Here is a 23,039-nt window from a genome sequence, read left to right as displayed (position 1 = left end):
CTTTCTTATCCAAGCTGAGCCTCACCTCCTCCTTGTAAAAGAGGACTTATTTGTACCTTATAGCTTTGATGAATTTGTTGATTCAGACTCTCAGAACAGGCATGTTGCATTCATTTCCAGAAAAGTACATAAATAAATAAAAAGTGGTCATTCTTCCTGTAGATATGGCTTAGCCAAGTGCAAATATTGGGACAATGAGACACCCTTTTGCCCATAGCAAAATAGATTTCCTGTTGACACCTGGCATGTCTGAAGGGTCTGTTGCCACAAAGCAGTGAGGGCCACTGTTAAGGTGCTGAACAGCAGCCGCTGTAGAACTTAGAGGGGTGAGTCCCTGACCATTTACCCTTTGAAAAGTAAGAACTCTGGGGAAGGAGTCTTACGAAGCTGCTGTCTGTCCTGTCCAGGCTTAGACTTTGATCCTGAAGAAGACAAAACCAGGCAAGCACTGACTCACTCGAGCACTGGTTATTCCTTATCCTAGTGTAGGCTTGCCCTTACATCTAGAACTCTGGCTACTGTTCTCCCGATGCCTCTGTGTAATGGGTACAAAAAAGAAAAACAACCACCTGTGCTCCCAAGAGAACATATGGAAGTGCTCCATGTATCTCTGAATGATCTTGCTATTATACAATTCACTAAGATCTTCTCTTCATCCCTACAGAAGACTAAACTCACCGATAGAAGTCCATAGAATCCCATTTCTAATTTTGATTCACAAAATTGCCTCCTTAGGGCTTAAGTCAGAGGTGAAGACTTCATATGACCAATGTTGTTGGCTGTTGTTGTTCAGTGCCATCGAATAGATTCCAATTCATAACAACCTGTATAGGTTTTCTGAGGAATGGCCAGTGAATCTGAACTGCTGACCTTGTGATTCAAACCGACCTTGCAGTCCAGTGCACGTTATCTATCCTACAGGGCCATACCAGGACTCCATGATGTTTGTCACTTCCTACTCCTGGTGACCCCTTCCACTGTCCCTATAATCCATTGTAGATTAGACCACTTCATTCCACAGGGGTTTCCTTGGCTGATTTTCAGAAGTAGATTGTTTGGGCTTTCTTCCTAGTCTGTCTTAGTCTGGTGATTGTACTGAATCATGTTCAGTATCATAACAACACACAAACAGATAGACAGGTTGTGGCTGTCCATGAGTTGCATGAGCTGGGAATTAAACCAGGTTTCCCAAATGGGAGGTGAGAGCTCTACCACTGAGCCGTCAATCCTCCAGATATGGTCAACATCACCTTTCAGGATATCAGACATTCAGAAGGCATTCAAAATCAAATTGTTTGGTTGTATCTACAACTTTGAATCAAGAGCTGTCAAGTGTTCTTAGAGTACTAACCCTTCAGTACAGACTTATGACCACTGTGGGCTGGTGGTTCTGCATTGTGTGCTGTGAAATCCCATCTATGGGACTCCACTTAGAGGCAGAATGATGACTGGGGCTGCCGTGGTTTATGTAACCAGAATGGTAAAATACTGACATCAAATGAGGCCTGCAGGTTTTCCATGCAGAGTCAGCTCATGTCATGACCTACCAATCCACAGTAGCAAAGTTGTTGGTGCTGCTGTTGGGAGCACTGAGTCTATTTCAACTCAGAACAACCCAAGGGGGCAGAGTAGACCTGGCCCATTTGGTTTCCGAGACTTCCGGTCTTTCAGCTGCTGGGTGGGTTCAAACCACTGACCTTTCAGTTAGCAGCCAAGCACTTAACTGTTGTTTCAACAGGGTTGGCTCCCAGTAGCGAGAGCTACCCCAAATGGATGAGGAGACAAATGCAGCAGTGTACTTAGGTGGATGTCAAACTTCCCATGATCTCAAGATGGTGAGCTGGCTACATTCTTGTATTTATCTAACTATATGTAGCAGAAAAGTCTACTGCATCCAGAGTCAGAGCTTGAACACTTTGCTGTGTTGGTGGAAAAAACAAAAACACATTACCTAGAATTATTAGATAATATATAATTATGTAAATCATGATATTTACATAATTATATAGCTTAACTCAATGCTATCCAGTCGTTTTCTCCTCATGGAGACCCTGTATACAAGGCTGTAAGTCTTTATGGGAGTAGAAAACCTCATTTTTTTCCCTCAGAGTGGCTGCTGGGTTTGAACTGCAGACCTTGTGGCTAGCAGTACAGTGCTTATCTCATAGCACCACCAGGGCTTACATAATTAGATAATAAAATGTAAATGCATACTATATTCTGTAATGTACAGCATATAATAACTATATATACTGGAGTCAATTTTAAATTACAGTCAGTGCAGTGAGCTGTCCAACACTCTGTGAGGTACCTGGGACCTGAGAGCAGAGAAAGAGTAGTTGCTAGCTCAGCCTCACCCACAGAGTGTGTAAAGTACCTGCAGTATGAAATCAAGGCCCAGTGCTCAGTGTTTTGGCTGAACTCACTGGGGGAGAAGAGGATATGCTAAGTATTGATCATTTTGTTAAGTGATTCATGTGATAGTCTATGTAGCAGTGGGCTGGCCCCTGATTTGCTTTTCTTGCCTCATTCTAGATTTTCTGAGTTTGCACTTGTAATTTTACTCCCTTCTATTGCTCTCTCCAGCCACTGGGAAACATTCAACTTGCAAAATCATTCTTGTTCTTGGAGAAAAGTTTCTTATGCCTGGGAGGTCAGCTTGGTGCTAGGGCTTCCATCTAATTACAGAAGACATTTGCTAAAATTCACAAAGGTTGAGATAACGGTTATTGTTGTTAGGTGCCATCAAGTCGGCACCAACTCATAGTGACCCTATGCGCAACAGAATAAAACACTGCCCAATTCTGGGCCAACCTCACAATTATTATCACACTTGAGCCCATTGATGCTACCACTTTGCCAATCCATCTAGCTGGGGGGTCTTCCTCTTTTTCTATGACCCTCTACCTTACCACATGATATCCTTCTCCAGCAACTGGTCCCTCCTGACAATATGTCCAAAGTATGAGAGATGAAGTTTGGCCATCCTGGCCGCCAAGGAGCACTCTAGCTGCACTTCTTCCAACACAGATCTGTTTGTTCTTTTGGCAGCCCATGGTACTTTCAATTTTCTCCTCCAACACCATAATTCAAAAGTATCAATTCATCTACAGTCTTTCATATTCACTGTCCAGCTGTGAGATGATGGTAGTGGAGGTAATCTGTCCAGAAAGACAATTACTTAGCATGAGACCTTCAAAATAATTTTAAACCTCTGAGCTAGTGGGTCAATGCTAACTAAATGGGTGCAGCAATGTAAAATCAAGACCCATTGGAATGAATTTGCTCTGGAGCACATGTAAGGGAAAGCACAAAGTTCTGGAGAGCATTCACACATTATATCTTTTAAATGCTGAAAAGAAAAGAAATCAAAAAGTACACTAAGTTTAGCATCCTAGGGAGATGGCATAGCATAATGGTCAGGGCCATGGACTTAGAAGCCAAGTTACCTCTACTGAATACTCATCCTGCCAAGTGGTTTGGGCAGGGTTATAAATCAATACATGCCTCGCCTTCCTTATCTGCAAAATAGTAACCATAACCATACCTATTACACAGGAATATTGTAAAGATGATATAATTTAATACATATCAATTGATAGTTCAGGGCCTAGAAGAGTACCTGCTGAAATGTAGCTATTATTACTGTCAAGTCAGTTCCCACTCATAGCAACCCTGCATAGGATTTCCAAGGAGCAGCTGGTGGGTTTTAACTGCTGACCTTGTGGTTCACAGGCCAGTGCTGATCCTACAGCGCCACAGCAGGACTCCACATACCATTATAGACACAATATAAAAACAAACAAACAACCAAATCCACTTCCAGTCAGTTAATTATGACTCAGAGAGACCGTTTATAGGGTTTCTGAGACTATACATTTTTATGAGAGCACACAGTCGCATCTTTCTCCTTTGGAATAGCTGGTGAGTTTGAACTGCTGACCTTGCAGCTAGAAGCCCAATACCTACCTCCCATTGACACCAAGGTTCATTTAGACACTATCTAGTTGGTTATAACTGTTAGGGTGATTCATTTTATGCCTTCAATTGCATTTTCTATTTGTAGTTAAAATAGTAGGAGAGGAAGTGGTTAATTTCCCCAAAAAACATTGACACTTACCTCTGGTGGACCATTGCCAAGGCAACCATTCTAAAGTGGATTTGGAATTAGAAGACCTGTACCTTTCAGCTTCCTATGGGTGATCTTGGCAAAGCCTTTGGAAAGTTTGGAGTCCTGATTTCATTAAGTGCAAACATGAAAATGCTCTATTTTCCCTGCACCCTTCACTGGGTTTCTCATTAGGGCTGTATGAAGATGAAATGAAATAAGAATTCTTCATATTTATACAGAGTTTATTTTATAGAGACCTCATAAATCATTGCATTTAAATTTCATGCTAACACTTTGAGATAGCTATTATCTCAAATTTACAAATCAGGAACTGGAGACTCCAAAAACGAACATCAAAACACCCCTCCCACAGCACGGCCTACTTCTCAGCTGGGTTCGATCTTTCATTTCAATGGCCACTCAGAACTCAGGCACCATACTCCCAGTAAGGGGGTTACTAGGAAGTAACAGGCTGCACTGCAGGATCAGCAAATGCTCAGGGCACAGTTCTTCCCATCAGGACGACCTCTCTTCGGCTGTGTTTCTCTCAGACCCTGGGCCCTTTGTCCACTGCCCTGCTCAAGCAATGTTACAAAGCTCTTTTAGGGTGCAAATGAATGCCCAAAGTCACTCCACTCTCCCATAAGCCCCAGTTTGAAGGCACTCAGCTCTAGCTCCATGGCTTAGCAAACCTAGTTCCCCTAATTAAATAGTTGGAGGCATCCCAGTCTGCAAACAAGACTTCAGTCCAAAGTCACTCAGCTTTATTGTGCTGGCTCTTGGTTCTGCTGCAGCAGCTACTCTGCCACTTCTCTGGTGTCACAGATTTCTGTTCCTGGGTTGAGGAAATTCAATGCACAGTGATCTTATGACCCAAAGGACACCCTTCACTCCTGGTTCTACTTCTTTGATGGTAGTATGATCCTCCCATTCCTGTTTCTGAGAAGATTCATTTTATACACATTAGATTCCTAAGTTTTGATAATCACAATTAACTCTGTTAACAACCACTCAGAGCTGAGTTATAACCTGCTGCTAGCATAGTTTCCACCTTTTCTTCCTGAGACTCAGCAGATCAAAAATGTTGTTTGGTGGGAGTTACAAAGACTTTGGTTAAAAGAGCCGTATGAAGAAATTCACTGCACTGCGGAGGCCAAGATTTTCCCTAGATTACCCAATTAATTAAGTGACATGTACTTAAGGTTCCCAAGTTCAGCAATATTTCTAATAGGCTATAAGTGGATCGTTTTACATAAAGTGATATATAGGAACAGGTTGGGGAAATTAGAGTGTTATATCAACAGCATTCTGTATTATTACTTGGGGACTCTCGCTCTGATATTACAGAGAGAATAAGCTTTATATGTAAGGATCAGTTACTCATCACTCATTGTGGAGATGGTACCCAAACAAAAACCAAATCCCTATATCTAGTATTGACTTGGAATTTCTGGATGATATATGCTTAGCTACCAACTCTAAGATTGGAGGTAGAATTTTGTTTTACCTCATAAAACAAAAGGCCCAGTGATCTACTTCCAGAAGATCAGCCCTTGAAAACCCAATGGCTCACAGTTCTACTCGGGCACGTAGTTGGAACTGGTAGTGTTGATGTAAGACAGATGTGGTGCCATTGATTCCTTTCATCATTTACTCTCTTTCCTGTCATTGATTTTCAGTTCTGGGTGACACATTGCTCGACCATTAAATAGTAAAATTTTGTCCACATGCAAATTAATTAACTGATAATTCTCTCCAAGATAAAGCAGTGAATAGGAGTGCAGAAAATAGAAGGATGGAATCTGCAAAGTAGACTAATCAGAGTTTCTTGGCTGAGTTATTCCTCCCATCAGAGTCTCACTCTGCCTTCCCCTGTGTCTGCTCCCTGAGAAGCTCAACTATCTCTTGATGAACTTCACATAATAACCACACACAGCTGGACTGCAATATGGCTGGAGAAGAAATCTACTCACAGTCTGTGAAGTTAGATGAGCTTCAATTTGTTCAAACCACTTGCTGTGTCTGTCTGACTTCAGGCATCAGTGTAAAAAATGGGAAATTTAGTTACCAATATAGATAGTAATAGCAATAGTCTTACCTTGAAATTTTGCAATATTTTTCAAGTTACTACGCACATTCCCATGATTCAGGCGATTCTTACAACTGTTTGGTGAAATAGGAAGGGTTATTATTCCTATTACAAACAAACCTGAGGCGGGGAATTTTGACTGACCTTATGCTACGCTGGTCAAGGACACTGGGGCTTTGCCAAGGCAAGACTGCTGCCACCATTCTCCCTTTCGGGACATAAAATCCTGTTGCTGTTGAGTTCAACTCTTGGCAACCCCATGTGTGTCAGAGTACAACTGTGCTCCATAGAGTTTTCAATGGTTGAGTTTTAGGGTACAGATTGTCAGACCTTTTTTTCTGAGGAACGTTCTGACTGCGTTAGCCTTTCACAACATGCAAGGACTCCTTTCTGAAAATAGACTCCCTTTTATTTTGAGAACTCTGCTAACTCCAAACGTTTGTTCTCAGCTGCCATGTTCCTGTTATTGTTGCTAGCTGCAAGTGTGTTGCCTTCCATCTTCTGGTGACCCCATGCACACGAGAATGAAAGCTCACCAAGCCTGGCCATCCCAGTGATTGAGTGGAGAGTGGACCATGTTGATTCATAGGGCTTTCACTGGCAGAGTTTCAGAAGTATATCACCAGGCCTTTGTTCCTGGTCTGTTTGAGTCTGAAAGCTCCACTGCAAGTGGTCCAGCATCACAGCAGTGCACAAGCTTCCACTGACAGGCACGTAGTGCCTCCACATGAAGCGCATTGGCTAGGAATCATACCTAGGTCTCCTTTAAGGAAAGCAAGAATTCTACCCTCGGATCTCCAGTGCCTCAGAATGTAGGCTATTTTATATATATATATATAATTTTTAAAGATCTAGAATCAGACCTTTCAAATACTGAAAGCCTGAGATAGTCCTTTAAAAAAACGCACATGCACACATCCCATACAAATATATATATATATGTTGAGAAAATGTGTCTGCAGAGAGAGATAGTGAAGCTGGCACAAAGAGAATCAAAGTTAGGGAAAGAGAGGATTGGTGGTGTTGGAACCCCGATTCCTATTGTTCCTAAAGCTGCAACACTGGGGAAAGTAATCCTGCAATAAGTTCACTCCTTTTCCCCAAGTCTGGGTTGCTGTCATTTATAATTAAAAGGGTTCTAACCAACATACTCATATTTCTAAATGAGAAAAGTGACAGACTCTAACCCTAAAATATGCCTTGTTGTTGTTGTTAAGTATTGTGGAGTCGGTTCCGACTCATAGCGATCCTGCACAGGGTTTCCAAGGCGGCAAATCTTTACGGGACCAGAAAGCCTCATCTTTCTCCTGTGGAACAGCTGGTAGTTTTGAACTGCTGACCTTGAGGTTAGCAGCCTGATTCATAACCACTACGCTACCAGAGCGCCTTAAAATATGCCTAGATATATGTGAAAAAGAAAAGAAAAAAAAAGAAAAAAAGTGGCTCAAATGTTCATCTTTTCCCCTGCTCTGTAGCTACTTATCTAAGTCATTCTTATATTTGTGGACATCATTAAACATGATACAGAGAACTGAGCAGTTGATAATTGATTAAACCAACTATCTCATTGTAGAAATAGGTTCGTAAATAGCATCACTCAAAACCATGAGAATCATTAGTTCTAACGTCACCTAAACAAGATAGTTCCATTCCTAAAAAGATTTTGTTGTTGTTGTCATTGTTAAGTGCTGTCAAGTTGGTTCTGACCCATAGCTAGCCTGTATAGCATTTCTAAGGAGCAGCTGATGAGCTTGAACTGCCAACCTTATGGTTCAAACACACCTTGCAATCTAGTGCATTAGCTCACAGTGTCATACCAGGACTCTAAACAGATTTTAGTGAGCTCTTGGTTCTCTGTTTTTCTGTTCAAGGTCCCAATAGAAACATTTTTGATTGGTTAATTGCAGCCAGATTTCCACTTTAAACTCTTAGCTCTGGCATTTGTTGTTGTTGTTGTTAAGTGCCACCAAGTCGGTTCTGACACTTAGCTACCCTGTATAGGGTTTTCGAGGAGCTGATGGGGAGCTTGAATTGCCAACCTTGCAGTTCAGATCAACTTTGCAGTCCAGCGCATTAACCCACAGTGCCACACCAGGCTATTAAACGCTGGGCAAGTCTTCCTGTGCCTCAATTTTCTTGTCTGTAAAATGAAGGATAAATACAGAAATACTTCCTACAATGGTTAGAGAGTTTAAATGAGTCTGTAAAGTACTCAGAAAATGTACTTACTGCATAATATATGCTATATAAATGTATTAGTGTGGTGCTCCATACGATAAACACTGAACTGCCAACCACAAGATCTGCAGTTCAAGCCAGCCGCTCCATGAAAGAAAGATGAGGCTTTCTGCTCCGGTGAAGCTTTAAAGGCTTGGGAGCCCTATACAGGCTAACTGTGAGTCAGAACCAACTCAATGTCACTTAACAACAACAAATGTGTTGCTGCTGTTAAATGTTGCTGAGTTGATTCCGACTCATAGAGACCATGTATAAGGCTTCTGAAAAGTGACTGGTAGGTTTGAATCTCAGACCTTGTGATTAGCAGTCCAGTGATTTAAAAAATCTACTATGATTCCATTCCATTTTAATTTTCGTATACCTTTTGCATGTGAAGAACCTGCTATAAGTATGTGTTCAAGTTGTTCTTTCAAACGTCAGGAGCAGTAAACATTAAGCTTTAAATGGAAAAATATTTTAACATGTTTGCCAGGAATTAAAAAAGATAGTGGGAAAATTTACAGATTCTTGGTGTTGTTGCTGTTGTTGAATGCAGTTGAGTTTGTTTTGACTCATAGTGCCCCTGTATAGTGTTTCTGAGGAGCAGCTGGTCGGTTTGAACCAGCTGTAGTTCCAAGTCCAGTGCTGATCCTACAGTGCCATGCCAGGAGTCCAAACTTAATGGAAAGCTCTGAGTAATTCTATGTAAGGAACATTCATAATACTACTGAGTGACTAAGAATGCTAGAGAAAGAGAGATGTGGATGAGAAATTCCTGAAACTTTCAGCATATTTATAGAGAGCTAGGAATTAAGTAAGAGTCCTGGTGTGGCACTGTAGGATTAGCAATGGACTGCTAACCACAAGGTTGGCAGTTCAAACCCACCAGGTGCTCCTTGGAATCAACCTCGATGGCACTTAACAATAACAACAGGAATTAAGTAGGAGTCCTGATGTGGCGCTGTAGGGTAGGCACTCAACCATAGGTTGCTTTGAACAACAAGGTCTGTGGTTCAAACTCACCAGCTGCTCCTCAGAGACAAGGTCACTATGAGTTGGGACCGACTCAAGGGCACTTAGAAACAACAACAGGAATTAAGTGTATAACTACAAATTTATTGGGAATTTACCATTAGTTTGTGCTGCGCTGTGAGCAAGGATTACGACATGGAGATGAGAACTAAGGGATACTTGTGCCCCGAGTGCCAAGCAGCCTGTGTGAAGTGCAATGGTAGATCTCCATAGATAGTACATTATTGTCCCAGAATACTGGTCACACAGTTCATTAGTGGAGTCCAGCTGGCAAGAATGATATCATAACTCAAATGACCTTAACTAACAATTCCTATGCCTGAAAAGGAAAAGGAATAATTTTCAGTGTTCTTTCTTTAAAACCCAGAAGCATCATGGGTACACAAGAGTGGTGTCTTATAGAACTTCAGATATTAAAAAAAGAACCAGAGTGGATTCATTTAACATTAGAAAAATTTGAGAGATTAAGTTAGCAGTTAATTACCATGGAGATTTAAAGTGAGAAAAGAAATGCACCTGTGTACTAGGTACTCTATTTCTTTTATGCCTTGCTCCTTGTATGACTCCTTTTTATAGAACAACTCTTGGAGTGAGTAGTCTTCCTGTTATTTCTATACAATTACGTTATTTTATACAAGAGCAATAATATTTGAATTATAGACAGATGACCAATTAACCACATCCACAAAAGATATCTCTCACTATCTCCAAGCTCCCCAGTGATAACAATGCCTTTACTAATGTTCTTGCAGATGCTTTTCTTTCAAAGTGGTCTCTAATAAGTGATGACAAGTATTAGATTTCAGAACTTTTAGCTCCTTTACAAACCATAGCAATGTCTTGGATTTCTATTTCATCATTTTCACATGTAAATGGGTCTAATTAGCCCATTCTGAAAGCAGGCACATGAGTCCAAGTACACTATTTGTTGTCGTTGTTAAATGCTACAATCATACATTGACAGAGAACTTCCAGAGGTTCAAGCTGGATTCAGAAGAGGCCATGGAACGAGAGATATCATTGCTGATGTCCGATGGATCTTGGCTGAAAGCAGAGAATATCAGATGGATGTTTACCTGTGCTTTATTGACTATGCAAAGGCTTTCGATTATGTGGATCATGACAAGCTATGGACAACATTGAGAAGTATGAATATTCCAGAACACTTAATTGTACTTCTAAGAAATCTGTACCTAGACCAAGAAGCAGTTGTTCGAACAGAACATGGGAACACTGAATGTTTTAATATTGGGAAAGGTGTGAGACAGGGTTGTATTCTTTCACCATACTTATTCAACCTGTATGCTGAGCAAATAATACGAGAAGCTGGGTTCTATGAAGAAAAACGTGGCATCAGGATTGGAGGAAGACTCATTAACAACCTGCGATATGCAGATGATACAACCTTGATCGCTGAAAGTGAAGAGGACTTGAAACATTTACTTATGAAGATTAAAGAGCACAGCCTTCAATATGGATTGCATCTCAATGTCAAGAAAACAAAAATCCTCACCACTGGACCAATAAACAACATTCTTATCAATGGAGAAAAGATTGAAGTTGTCAAGGACTTCATTCTTCTTGGATCAACTATCAACACTCGCGGAAGTAGCAGTCAAGAGATCAGACGACGTATTGCACTGGGCAAATCTGCTGCATAGGAACTTTTTAAAGTGTTGAAGAGCAGAGATGTCAGCTTGAGGACTAAGGTGCACCTGACCCAGGCCATTGTGTATTCAATAGCCTCATACGGATGTGAAAGCTGGACAGTGAATAAGTAGGATCATAGAAGAATTGATGCCTTTGAGTTGTGGTGTTGGAGGAAAATACTGAAAGTGCCATGAACTGCCAAAAGAACCAATAGATCTGTTTTGGAAGAAGTGCAGCCAGAGTGCTCCTTGGAGGCCAGGATGGCTAAGCTTCGTCTCTCCTACTTTGGACATATTGTCCGGAGGAAACAATCATTGGAGAAGGATGTCATGCTGGGTAGGGTGGAGGGTCAGAGAAAAAGAGGAAGACCCCCAACGAGATGGATCAGCCAGGTGGCATCATTGATGGACTCACGTGTGGCAGCGGTAGTGAGGTTGGCCCAGGATCGGACATTGTTTCGTTCTTCTGTGCATGGGGTCGCTATGAGTCGGTTCCGACTCGATGGCACCTGACAACAACAACAACAACAATTCTAGATACAAGAGCAGAAAGCCTCATCTTTTTCCCATGGAGCAACTGGTGGATTTCAATTGCCAACCTTGTGGTTAACAGTCTAATGCTTATCCTACACCCCAGCAAGTTCCAGTTCAAATTCAGTTCTCTGTGCTTTTTGACACCTGGCGTATCCCAATACTTACCTGCTCTGGAGGTCTGAACTCCCAGAGCTATTGAGCAACCCCCAGACTTCTAGACACCAGATATCATGTAATGTCTATGAGTTTGTTTTTGTAATTTTCTAATGCTAATGGTTAAGGTCTTTTTACAATGGATTTTCTTATAGTTGTACAGTAACCAAGATAGAACTATTGCAAAGTTTTCTTTTTTCAAAGATGCAATTTATTAAATTCCAAACTGAAAAGAAACTCAGAAAAATAGATGTGCTTTATGATTTACCAGGATCTATTTTCTTCTCCTGGTTTTTCTTTTGGGGAAGGCATTCATCATCCACTCTTAAAAATGAATGTTGTGTCAGGTTAACTCCACCCCTAGCTTCAATGTGGCAGTTCTGATTGGATAAGCCAACAAGCCACACCTGTGCTAAAGTCCACCCGCTGATCCTGGAGGGAAAGATGAGGCAAGCCTTGGGAACACTATGGAGCAGGTCTACTCTACTCTCTCAGGTTGCTGTGAGTCAGAATCAATGGGACTGCAGTGGGTTTGGATTTAATGTGATTCTGTGGGACCATATGAAACTGGAACCGCTGTTTTGCTGCCACAAAGAGATAAATCCAGACCTGGAGCTACCAGGTAAAGCTGACAGAAGAATCCTGCAGCTCAAATACAGAGAAGGGGTCTATGAAGACATCCTTTGAGAAATTAGAACTTCTGGAGTTGTCTATTTTGTGATCCAACAAATCTTCTTTATGGATTGATTGGTGAATTTACCAATTATGGATTTATTATCCACTTCGACTGGATTTTCTAGTTATACCATGTGTATTTGGCCCTAATACAAGTTCATACTAATTCCCTTTGGCAAATGTTTTCTCCCCTTCCTCTCTTTTCACTAGTTTGCTTAACGGACTATAAGAACTAAAGTCTGAAAACCTGAATTCATGTTTGCCACCTATACTTATTCTTGAGTACTGAATAGTTGAATAAGTAAATATCCCATTTTGTGTATTTGTGAAGCAGTGATGATAAAAATAATATTTAGCCTACAATTTGTCAGAAGATTCAAATGAGGATTGTTTGTAAAAACACCACAATAATATGAATTATTTTTCTGAAAAGTAATAATTTAATCTAGAAGTCATTATCAAGCCCATTTGCCCTCAGGTTCTTTCCAGGAATAAATGTATAATGGTCTAGCCACAGATCTACAAGCAGGTAGAAGCAAGACGGGTCATGTGCAAATAGGTCATAAGTAGAATAATAAAACTCTAATGTCATAATTATTTTATGTAGGGCCTGACTGAATGCATTATGGAATATTCCACTGAATGAAGTCATTTCAGACTGTAAGCAGCAGGCTAAGATATTAAGACGCAGAATTCGTACATTGTGATTGATCATATTAAAATAATTTAGTTCAAAGTAGGCATCATTATATCTCATCTGGAATTTCCTCCTAATGTGAGGAAATGTTTCTGCATGGTAAATGTGCTCGATTTCGCAACAGCTGAAACCTGGGCTGCAGAGCTTTGCAGCTCCTGCGGTTGGGATGCAGCAGTCTCCCTTTGACCTCTCCAGAGTGGGCATGTGCCCTAGGCTCTTCCCTCTGCCCTAACTATTGTCTGATTTGTTCAGGAGATGATATATAGTTGCAAATACAAATTCAAAACCGGCTTCATTTTCCGGGTCTGAGTTGCGCTGTTTAACATGAACAAGACATTTCCAGGCATCTTTGTGAAATCTTTGTGGTGGATTTCATTCCGATTGCGCCATCTAGTGGAAGAAAGGAAAACAGCGCCAGAAGAACTAATTCAACTCATTTGCCTCTCTCAGTATTTGTCTCTAATCTTTTCTCTGCCACATGTTACATTTGAGATAAATTATTCTGAAGAATGGCTAATATTGATCATATACGATGGGGCATGAAAAGGGATGTGGAAAAATGGAATTGAAAGATAATAGAATTTTTCTATGAAGTTTTTGAAGCCCTCTTGTATTTGTAATTCCATCACCCTCCTTTACTGATAAATTTAAAGGTGCCAAACAGAAGCCTGCTGTTATTGCTGCTGCGGGCTGGGGGTGAGCTGGGGGGCATCTAGCCCTGCTACCATACTGTAAACCCACGTGAGCCTGCATTTCAGCCAAGTTCTTCCCAGCATCCTGGAAGCACAGTGGCGATCGCATTGCCATGAGTCACGTGAGATCCTCCTACGCTGCCAGTCAACGGTGTACCCACTCTTCTATTTGGAAGTCTGTCTGAGAAAGAGTGAATGGAATCAATTCATTTCGTTGTTTCCAATTTGCTTATTTTACTCTCTCCCTCCCCCCCCCGCCCCAGTTATCTATCTGATATTTTGCTTTTTCTATATCTTCCCTATCAACTATGCTTTTATGGGGAATATATACCTTTTTGGAGTCCTGGTGTGGCACTGTGGGCTAATGCGTCAGACTGCAAAGTCATTTGAACTACAAGGTCAGTGGTTCAAGCTCACCAGCTGCTCCTTGGAAACCCTATACAGGGTCGCTATGGGTCGGAGTTGACTCGACGGCACTTAACAACAACAACAATATACTTTTTAAGGCAATCTAATTAATATCTTAAATATATACTTTAAAATTATTATTTTTTTAAATTAATCACATTTATCATGTTGTGCAACAGTTACCACTATATGGTTCCAAATGTTTTCATCAGTCTTACTAGAAGGGAGCTTAATTATTCTACATCGATTTATTGGGAGCATACCTTATGACAAGCAGAGTTCTAGGCACTAGGGACACAGTGAGGGACAAAATAGTTGTATTCCCTACCCTTGGGGAGTTTGCACCTTGGTTAAAACTGGGTGTTCAGACATTAATTAGTCATATAAATATGAAAGTGTGAATGGTGATAGCCTGAGAAGGGAAATTAGAGACCAAAATAGAAAAGTCTTCACCTCTGGGACTGACTTTTCCTGATGAACAGACTCGAGCCAAGATGGGAAGAAGTGGAAGCTAAGGAAATGAGAAGAACAGGGTAAGCAAGTCTGGGTAGGGAGGGAACTTAGTGCCTGGAGCAGAGAGAAGTCCAGGCAGGAGTAAAAGAAAGGAAGACTGGTTTCCAGCGAGGCTGAAGAAGCAGCCAGAGCACATCTGCTGGGCATTTGGCTTGACCATATAGGCCGTGTCCATTAATAAAGCAAGCCTGTCTTGGTCTGACTGGTTCAGAGTGTTTCCCTGAGTTGAGCTCATCCAGGCAACTCCTTGAGGCACAGCTGCATCTCAGGAAGATTCTGTCTCTCAAATTAGCATCTCTTTGTGTTGGTCTCTAGGGTTTATCCCAGAAGGATCTCAAGTGGAGAGGCAGAGCGGTCTCTTGCTCTCTGGAGGTGGGGTATGTGTGTGTGTGCAAGTTCAAAGCTTGACTCACCACACACCCAAACAAGGAAACCAGTGTCTGAATAACTCCACCCGCCCCGTAACCCTGTTGATGAGGCCAGCGGGTGGGGGGGAGTCTCACAAGGTCTCTGGTTTATCTAGCACCTAAGGGTGTTTGTGATTCCGCCCTAAACTACAAAGAAAATTCGCCTCTTGGCTCAGTCAGCTTGAAAGTTGCACAACACTGACACCTGCTGCTTGTGTGTGGTTTGAGATTGTAGCAGGTCAGAGGCAGCTCCTGAAAGCAGTCCAAAGTGCCTTTCAGTGGATTCCAACTCCTAGCAACCCTGTAGAGGGTGTCTGAGGAGCAGCTGGTAGGTTTGAACTGCTGACCTTGTGGGTCACAGTCCAGTGCTGATCCTGCAGTGCCACATCAGGCGTCTGAAGCAGCACTCAAGGTTTGAAAATGAAAATGTTTGGCAGACACACGCTCTCTCTCACACATACACATGCACACCACAGAGCACCTCTACAGTCTTGTGTGATGGACTGTTTCTGACCTTTCCAAAGTATACACGATAGAAGGCTAATTTCAATCAGGTGCTTTCTTACCGTCAATATTTGCAATTTAGACAATGTGCTCACATAATGGAGGGGGATTTCTGCTCAGACTTTGGACAGCAAAATGAACCCACTTTTAGTTTAGCATATATTCATACAGCACACAGAACAAAGTGAAGGAAGTGTAATTTATCATAAGAACAGCTTAATGATGTTAATATTAATGATGATCAATATTTACATAGGAATTTACAATTCCTAAAGCATTTCATACACCTTTCCACATTCCTTTATTCATTCAAGCATGTAGTCATCCATTTAAGAACTCTTTATTGAGTGCTGATTTTATGGTAGTGATTGGTGGAGACTGAAGGAGTTTCTTGGTCATGACAGGATAATTGAAACAGAATACATTGTATCCCATAGCAAGCACGTTCTGGATCCAGACTCACTGGCTCTAAGCTCCATGTCCCTGTGTACTAGCTAGTCAGTGATAATAGCAGTTCCTATCCAATCTCATACCTGTTAGCCTTCAATATGGATTGCATCTCAATGTAAAGAAAACAAAAATTCTCACCACTGGACCAATAAACAACATTCTTATCAACAGAGAAAAGATGAAGTTGTCAAGGACTTCATTTTTCTTGGATCAACTATCAACACTCACGGAAACAGCAGTTAAGAAATCAAATGACGTATTGCATTAGGTAAATCTGCTGAACAAGACCTTATAAAAGTGTTGAAGAGCAAAGATGTCAGTTTGAAGAATAAGGTGTGCCTGACCCAAGCCATGGTATCTTCAATAACCTCATATGCATGCAAAAGTTAGACAGTGAATAAGGAAGACTGTAGAAGAACTGATGCATTTGAGTTATGGTTTTGGAGGAGAATACTGAAAGTGCCATGGGCTGCCAAAAGAACAAACATATCTGTGTTGGAAGAAGTACAGCCAGAGTGCTCCTTGGAGGCTAGGATGGCCAAACTACATCTCTCATACTTTGGACATATTGTCAGGAGGGACCAGTCACTGGAGAAGGATATCATGTTTAGTAAGGTGGAGAGTCAGAGAAAAAGATGAGGACCCCCAGTGAGATGGATTAGCAAAGTGGCAGCATAAATGGGCTGAAGTGTGGCAACAGTTGTGAGGTTGGCCCAGGACCGGGCAGTGTTTCGTTCTGTTGCACATAATAAGGTCATTGTGAGTTGGTACCAACTCGATGGCACCTAAAAACAACAACGTCTGATCTCATAGGATTCTTGTAAGGATTAAATGAAGAAAAAAAGTAAAAATATTTACCACAATGTCATCACAAATCAACAATGGACAATTGCTTCGGTTATGGTAAGAATTATTTTATTGTGAATATTCAGTTTAGAAAACAATATTTTCAGCTTGACTATGCTGGTGTGCTATAGGATAAAGCACTGGACTTCAAGGTCAGCTTGAATTGCAAGGTTGGCAGTTCAAACCCACAAACCACTCCTTGTAAACCCTATACAGGATCGCTATCAGTTGGAACTGACTTGAAGGCTTTTAACAACAATAATGTGCTTAGTGATGGGGCAGTATAAAATGGACATGCAATTCATTAGTTCACCAATCTGGGAAGACATGGGAGTTCGTGGAAATAGTAGCTTGGAAAGACTGGGAAATAGGGCTGCCCTTGTTGCTTATGAACTTTCATATCTAAGAAGTGTAGACTTCAATCCATAGTTACTGGGGCTGAACGAAAGTCAACCATGGAAAACAGAACCATCATCAGTTATGAATCGGGACTTCCAGTAGGCCACAGATCCTAGTGGGGATGTAGAGGAAAAAGCTGATATAAAATATGTAAAGAATGGATCTAGATGAGATGGTAGCTGTTCATCGTTTATTGGGCTTTTTATGGAATGGCTGCTTTGGTTCCTACTGGAATCACATCTCTTAGTAATACATAATACAATGATCTTTTCCTTTCACTGGTTTGCAGTAGATTTCAATTTCTACTCCAGAAATTCAGTATGCTCCAGCAATTCAATTATGCAATGAACACCTAATCAGAATGGGTGTCCTGCCTGTGGTCATGAGCCCATTCAGACTGTTTTCCCGCTGAGAAAGGCAGTCAGGAGAGACTTTGCAAACATGATAGGGTTGATGTTGCCTCTGGACTCTGTATGCATGCCTTCCAAGAAAGAATCTCCAAATGGTGCATCTAGAAAATAGAGATAGTTGGGATAGTACATGAAGTGATACTGAAGAAGAATAAGGGCTATTAACTAATTTAATAAATACAGATGAAAATTCACAACCAAATACACATTCTTTTCTCATGACTGTAATATAGTTATCAGTACTCATCATTTGGTCAGAAAGAACACCTTGAGAAATTCTCAAATATAGGGACTTTATAGTTTATAATTTCTGCAAATAATGTAGAATTATGAGAGATAAAAATTATTGAATGACAACAACAACAATGCATATGGAAATTTAAGTAAAAGAAAAAATTATCTGATGAGAGGGACTGAAAACCAAGTTTACAGATAGTTTAAAAAACTTTGAAGTCTCATTATAGATTTTTTTAATTATTGAGTTTAAAGTACTTTAAAAATTAAAATGAACTTAAAAGTTAATTTAAGGAACTAAAGACATCAAAACAATCTAAATAAAAGAGAATTGTTGCTGATAAAACTAAATTTAATGAATTAGAAAAGAAAATGCAATAAATAAACCAAAGGTCTGCTCCGACTCAGAGTAACCTCTCTCAAAGAAAGCTTGTGCATGTGTGTGTGTGTGTGTGTGTGTGTGTGTGTGTGTGTGTGTGTGAAAGAGAAAGGCATAGAAAACTAAGAAGGGGAAGGAAGAAAAGGAGAAGAAGGAAGCAGAGAAAAATGGAGGGAAGAAGAAAGATACAACTTCTAAAATAAGACAGAAGATATAACTCTAGTTATTAAGAGTCAAGAAGAACAAGAGTGCTGGTGTCAGCATACACAGACCCTGAGTTGATCAGTGGCCCTGTGACATGGATGAAAATCCAATTCCGAGGCCCTCCTCAGGGTAGCGAGCCATAGACCCTGAAGGCCAAAGGAAGTGACCTCCTGATGTCCCGGGTTCATTGGTTTTTGCGAACTCACTGGTTGGCTACCTCTGTATAATTTTGTTTGGTCCTAATATTGTTCATTCTATGCTTCTAACTCCAGTAATTGTAGCTTCTGAGAAAATGGTTTCTTTTACAGTGCCTCTCTTAATGCCTTCACTGTGTTGGCAGTGCATGGAGTCCTGGGAACAAATCTTTCTGAGGAACAAGCGATAGCCACTTGGGATGAATGTCAGAACTGCTCCTTATTTGATTATTCAGTTATGTTTGATATCCATGAACAATAATGGGTTTGAAACCCCTTTTTAGGGCCGAGGCAGTAAAAGTTTCCTCAGATAATTCAGAAAGGCCAGGAACAGGTATATTGGAATATGAGAAAAGGTTTTTAGAGAAAAACTACCCAAGGTTTGTAAATAAAGTGGAATGGTAAATTCTGGGAATATTGGATTAGAGGATAATAGTGGCAGCCCCGTTAAACCGCCTCTGAATATAATCAGTTTAACCCAGTTGCTCTCCTTCCTCCTGAAAGTGTATAGAAATGTGATAATTGAGAACAATGTAGCATTTTAGATATAGATAAATGAAGCCCGGTGCCTGAGATCTTGCTCACAAACAAAAGTTTTCAAAGTGTAGAGACAGTTTGGCTCCTTTCAGGAACCTTGCTTTATGTTAAGTATTCTTGAGAAACCGCACATCGCTGCTCTAGATCATTTAAAACTAAAAGTTAATATATAACAGCTTGATTGAACCTTTTTTCTGTAAAAATAAAAATGTTAGATTGTTAAGAATACCATGAAAATATCTTAAAAGTTGTTCCTGTGAATCATTATGTCCTATTTTGAATGATTAATCACATTTCAGTTCTGTATCCTATCTTATCTAAAGAATCACATCCTCCCTTTATGAATTACATCCTTCCTTTGTAACAAATCTCTCCCTAAAAAAGAATAAAAGACTGAGGTAGAGTGAGTTCTGTGTGTAATGCTAGGCAATATATTTGCAGATCTGCGTACCTGCCAGCTTGCATCATATCTGTGTGTCTGTCTTTTTTGTATATATTTCATCTCTCTCTTTCTCTATCCCTTTCACCGCCAGATCTCCCTTCTTCGTGACACCCACACTTTCTTGTCGAGGCTGGACCCCGACCCAAGAGGAATAAATTTTGTAACTTTATGCCAATACATTTCAATATTTAATGGTTACCTTCCTTCTTAGGCAAGAACACAAATGATTAAAATTGGCTTAATTGGTGTAAATATCCAGACTATTTTAATAACCAGGAGAAAAATGTAAAAAATTGTCAAAGACCTTCCATTTAAAAAGATGCCAGACCTGAATTTAAATAAATAAATAAAGTATGATACAATTCAGTGACATTAATTATGCAACAATTAGCATGATCTCTTTCCAAATGTGCTTCATCTCCCTAAACAGAGATGTGGAGTTCTTGGTAGTACAAATAGTTAACATGCTCAGCTGCTAACCAAAAGGTTGGAGGTTTGAGTTTACCCAAAGGTGCCTAGGAAGAAAGGTCTGGTGATATATTTTGGGGAACAAAAATGGCCATTGAATAACCTATGGAGTACAGTTCTGCTCTCACACACATGGTGCTTCCCTTAGTCAAAATTGTTGGATTGAACCCACCAGTTGCTCCGTGGGAGAAAAATGCAGCAGTCTGCTTTCGTGAAGACTTACAGCCTTGGAAATGCTATGAGTCAGAATAATACTCTGTCTTATAAATTTGCTATGAGTCAAAATCATCTTGATGTCAATGAGTTATGTATAATTGTTGTTAAGTGCTGTTGAGTTGGTTCTGGCTCCTAGGGTTTCTGAGGAGCAACTGGAAGGTTTGAACCACCAACCTTGCAATTCAGACCAACTTTACTTATCCTACAGTGCCTTAAAAAACTTTCAGGTTTCCTTTTTTATCAGGAACCCGTCAACATGGGCCGCATTTGCACTAAAACTGTGAAGAAGGAGGCCCGGGTCATCATTAAGAAATACTACACTCGCTTGGAGTGGAGCTCTGGTAGCGTAGTGGTTACGAATCGGGCTGCGAACCTTAAGGTCAGCGGTTCGAAACTACCAGCTGCTCCGCGGGAGAAAGATGAGGCTTTCTACTCCCGTAAAGATTTACAGCCTCGGAAACCCTGTACAGGGTCGCTATGGGTTGGAACCGACTCGACAGCACATAACAACATAACAACAACACTCGCTTGGGCACTGACTTCCACACCAACAAGCCCGTGTGCAAGGAAATTGCAATTACTCCCTGCAAGAAGCTCCGCAACAAGATAGCAGGATATATCACTCTTTTAATGAAGCGGATTCAGAGGGCCCCCGTGAGATGTATCTTCATCAAGCTGCAAGAGAAGGAGAGATAATTATGTTCCTGAGGTTTCAGCCCTGGATCAGGAGATCATTGAAGTAGATCCCGACACTAAGGAAATGCTGAAGCTCTTGGACTTTGGCAGTCTGTCCAACTTACAGGTCATTCAACCCACAGTTGGGATAAATTTCAAAACACCAAGTGGAGCTGTTTGAATCTTTCCACTATGCTGTAATATTTTCAATAAACCTGGGAACACACATACAAAACAACTTTCAATTAGGTTTTATAGATAGATAGATAGATAGATAGATAGATAGATAGATATCCAAAAAGACCTTATTTTGACATAATGTCCTAGACCAGAACTTAGGGGGTCTTCTTGATATTCAGCTTTGATTACAAAAAATACAAACAGAAACAGTATTGGTAGGAGATGAGGACATGCCATGAAACCCCAGAGCAACCAATTACAGTTGGTTTCCCTAAGGATCTGGAAATGGGAGTTGGCTAATTAGTAGCTCTGTTTCTTCAGTTTTGATGGTTCCTGCTCTCTCCTTTCCTGGCCAGCTTTCTTTCAATAAAATAGATGTTAATTAGACCATAAATTGATATAATTGTTATTGCCAAAAGGTACCTTACTAACTAATTTTCATTTCTACAGTTTCAAGGGAAGATATAGTTTAAAAACTGCAGAAGAAAAATCATTACATAATGAAATCATGTCATTTTTTTCTGGACTTTAGTCTTTTCGGTCCAATTCTGTTGCAAAGACATTTATTCCCCAAACTGCCCTATCTTCCCATTCCTCTCACTGGGGCTTTGGCCCATTGTCAATTCACCTGGTTTTATGTGTTAGCTCATGCTCATTGTTGAATGGCATGGTCAATGACATGGGGAAATGAAGATTCAAAAATGTCTGTACTTAAAAGAAAATTGCTCATGGGCTTTATGATGACACCTGAATAAATCATTGTAACAAAACAGGAGGAATAGGGAGGGTGGTGAGATAGAACTTATCTACATGTTGAGGTCAAAGTTCTTATGAAATAACTAGGTCAGGAGGAGCTCTTTGCTACAGCAATAGATCTGGAAAGCATCAGGGTATAAGAAAATCCAAACCAAACTGTCAAGTTGATTCCCACTCATAATAGCACTATAGCAGAGTAGAGCTGCCCATAGGTTGTCGTCCTGTGAAAGCACACTACCGCATCTTTCTCCTGTAGAGCTACTGGTGGGTTTGCACTGTGAACCTTTTAGAGGTTAGTAGCCTAGTTGTTAACCACTAAGTAACAGAACCTCCTTCACCAGGGTCTAACCCCATGGACATCAAGTCAAGTTTGACTCATACCAACCCTGGAGAACAGAGTAGAACTGCTCCATAGGATTTCTTTAGGGAAGTATGTTGTTGTTATTGTTAAGTGCCATCGAGTCGGTTCCAACTCATAGTGACTATAGGGTTTCTGAGGAGTGGCTGGTGAGCTTGAACTGCTGATCTGGTGGTTCAAACTGACTTTGCAGTCCAGCACATTAACTCACAGTGCCACCCCAGGACCCCATAGGCTGTAGGGATGCATACAGCCTCATTTTTCTCATGTGGAGAAGGTAATGAGTTTGAACTGCCAACCTTTTGGTTAACAACTCAACACTTAACTCACTGTACCACCAAAGCTCCTTCACTAGGGTGTAAAACCCAAACCCACTGCCATCGAGTCCATTCTGACTGATGATGACCCTGTCTATGATTTCCGAGGCTATAAATCTTTATAGAAACAGACAACCTCATCTTTCTCTCTTGAAGTGATTGGTTGACTTGAACTGCTGACCTTGCAGTTAGCAGTCCAGTGTTTACCCTATAATGTGACCAGGGCTAGGTGGTGATAAAATCCATTGTTGTTGTTAGGTGCCATCAAGTCGGTACTGACGCATAGTGACCGT

General features: G+C 40.8%; 1 pseudogene; it reads left to right on the top strand.

Annotated features, from left to right (window-relative positions):
- The first annotated feature begins 20,716 nt into the window (after positions 1–20,716).
- Positions 20,717–21,316, top strand: LOC102825445 (annotated as a pseudogene).
- The last annotated feature ends 1,723 nt before the right edge of the window (positions 21,317–23,039 follow it).

This window comes from Chrysochloris asiatica, unplaced genomic scaffold (genome assembly GCF_000296735.1).
Source record: "Chrysochloris asiatica unplaced genomic scaffold, ChrAsi1.0 scaffold00251, whole genome shotgun sequence".
Lineage (NCBI taxonomy): Eukaryota > Metazoa > Chordata > Mammalia > Afrosoricida > Chrysochloridae > Chrysochloris > Chrysochloris asiatica.
The sequence above is the reverse complement of the archived record's forward strand: the minus strand, read 5'-3'. Positions and strand labels throughout refer to the sequence as shown.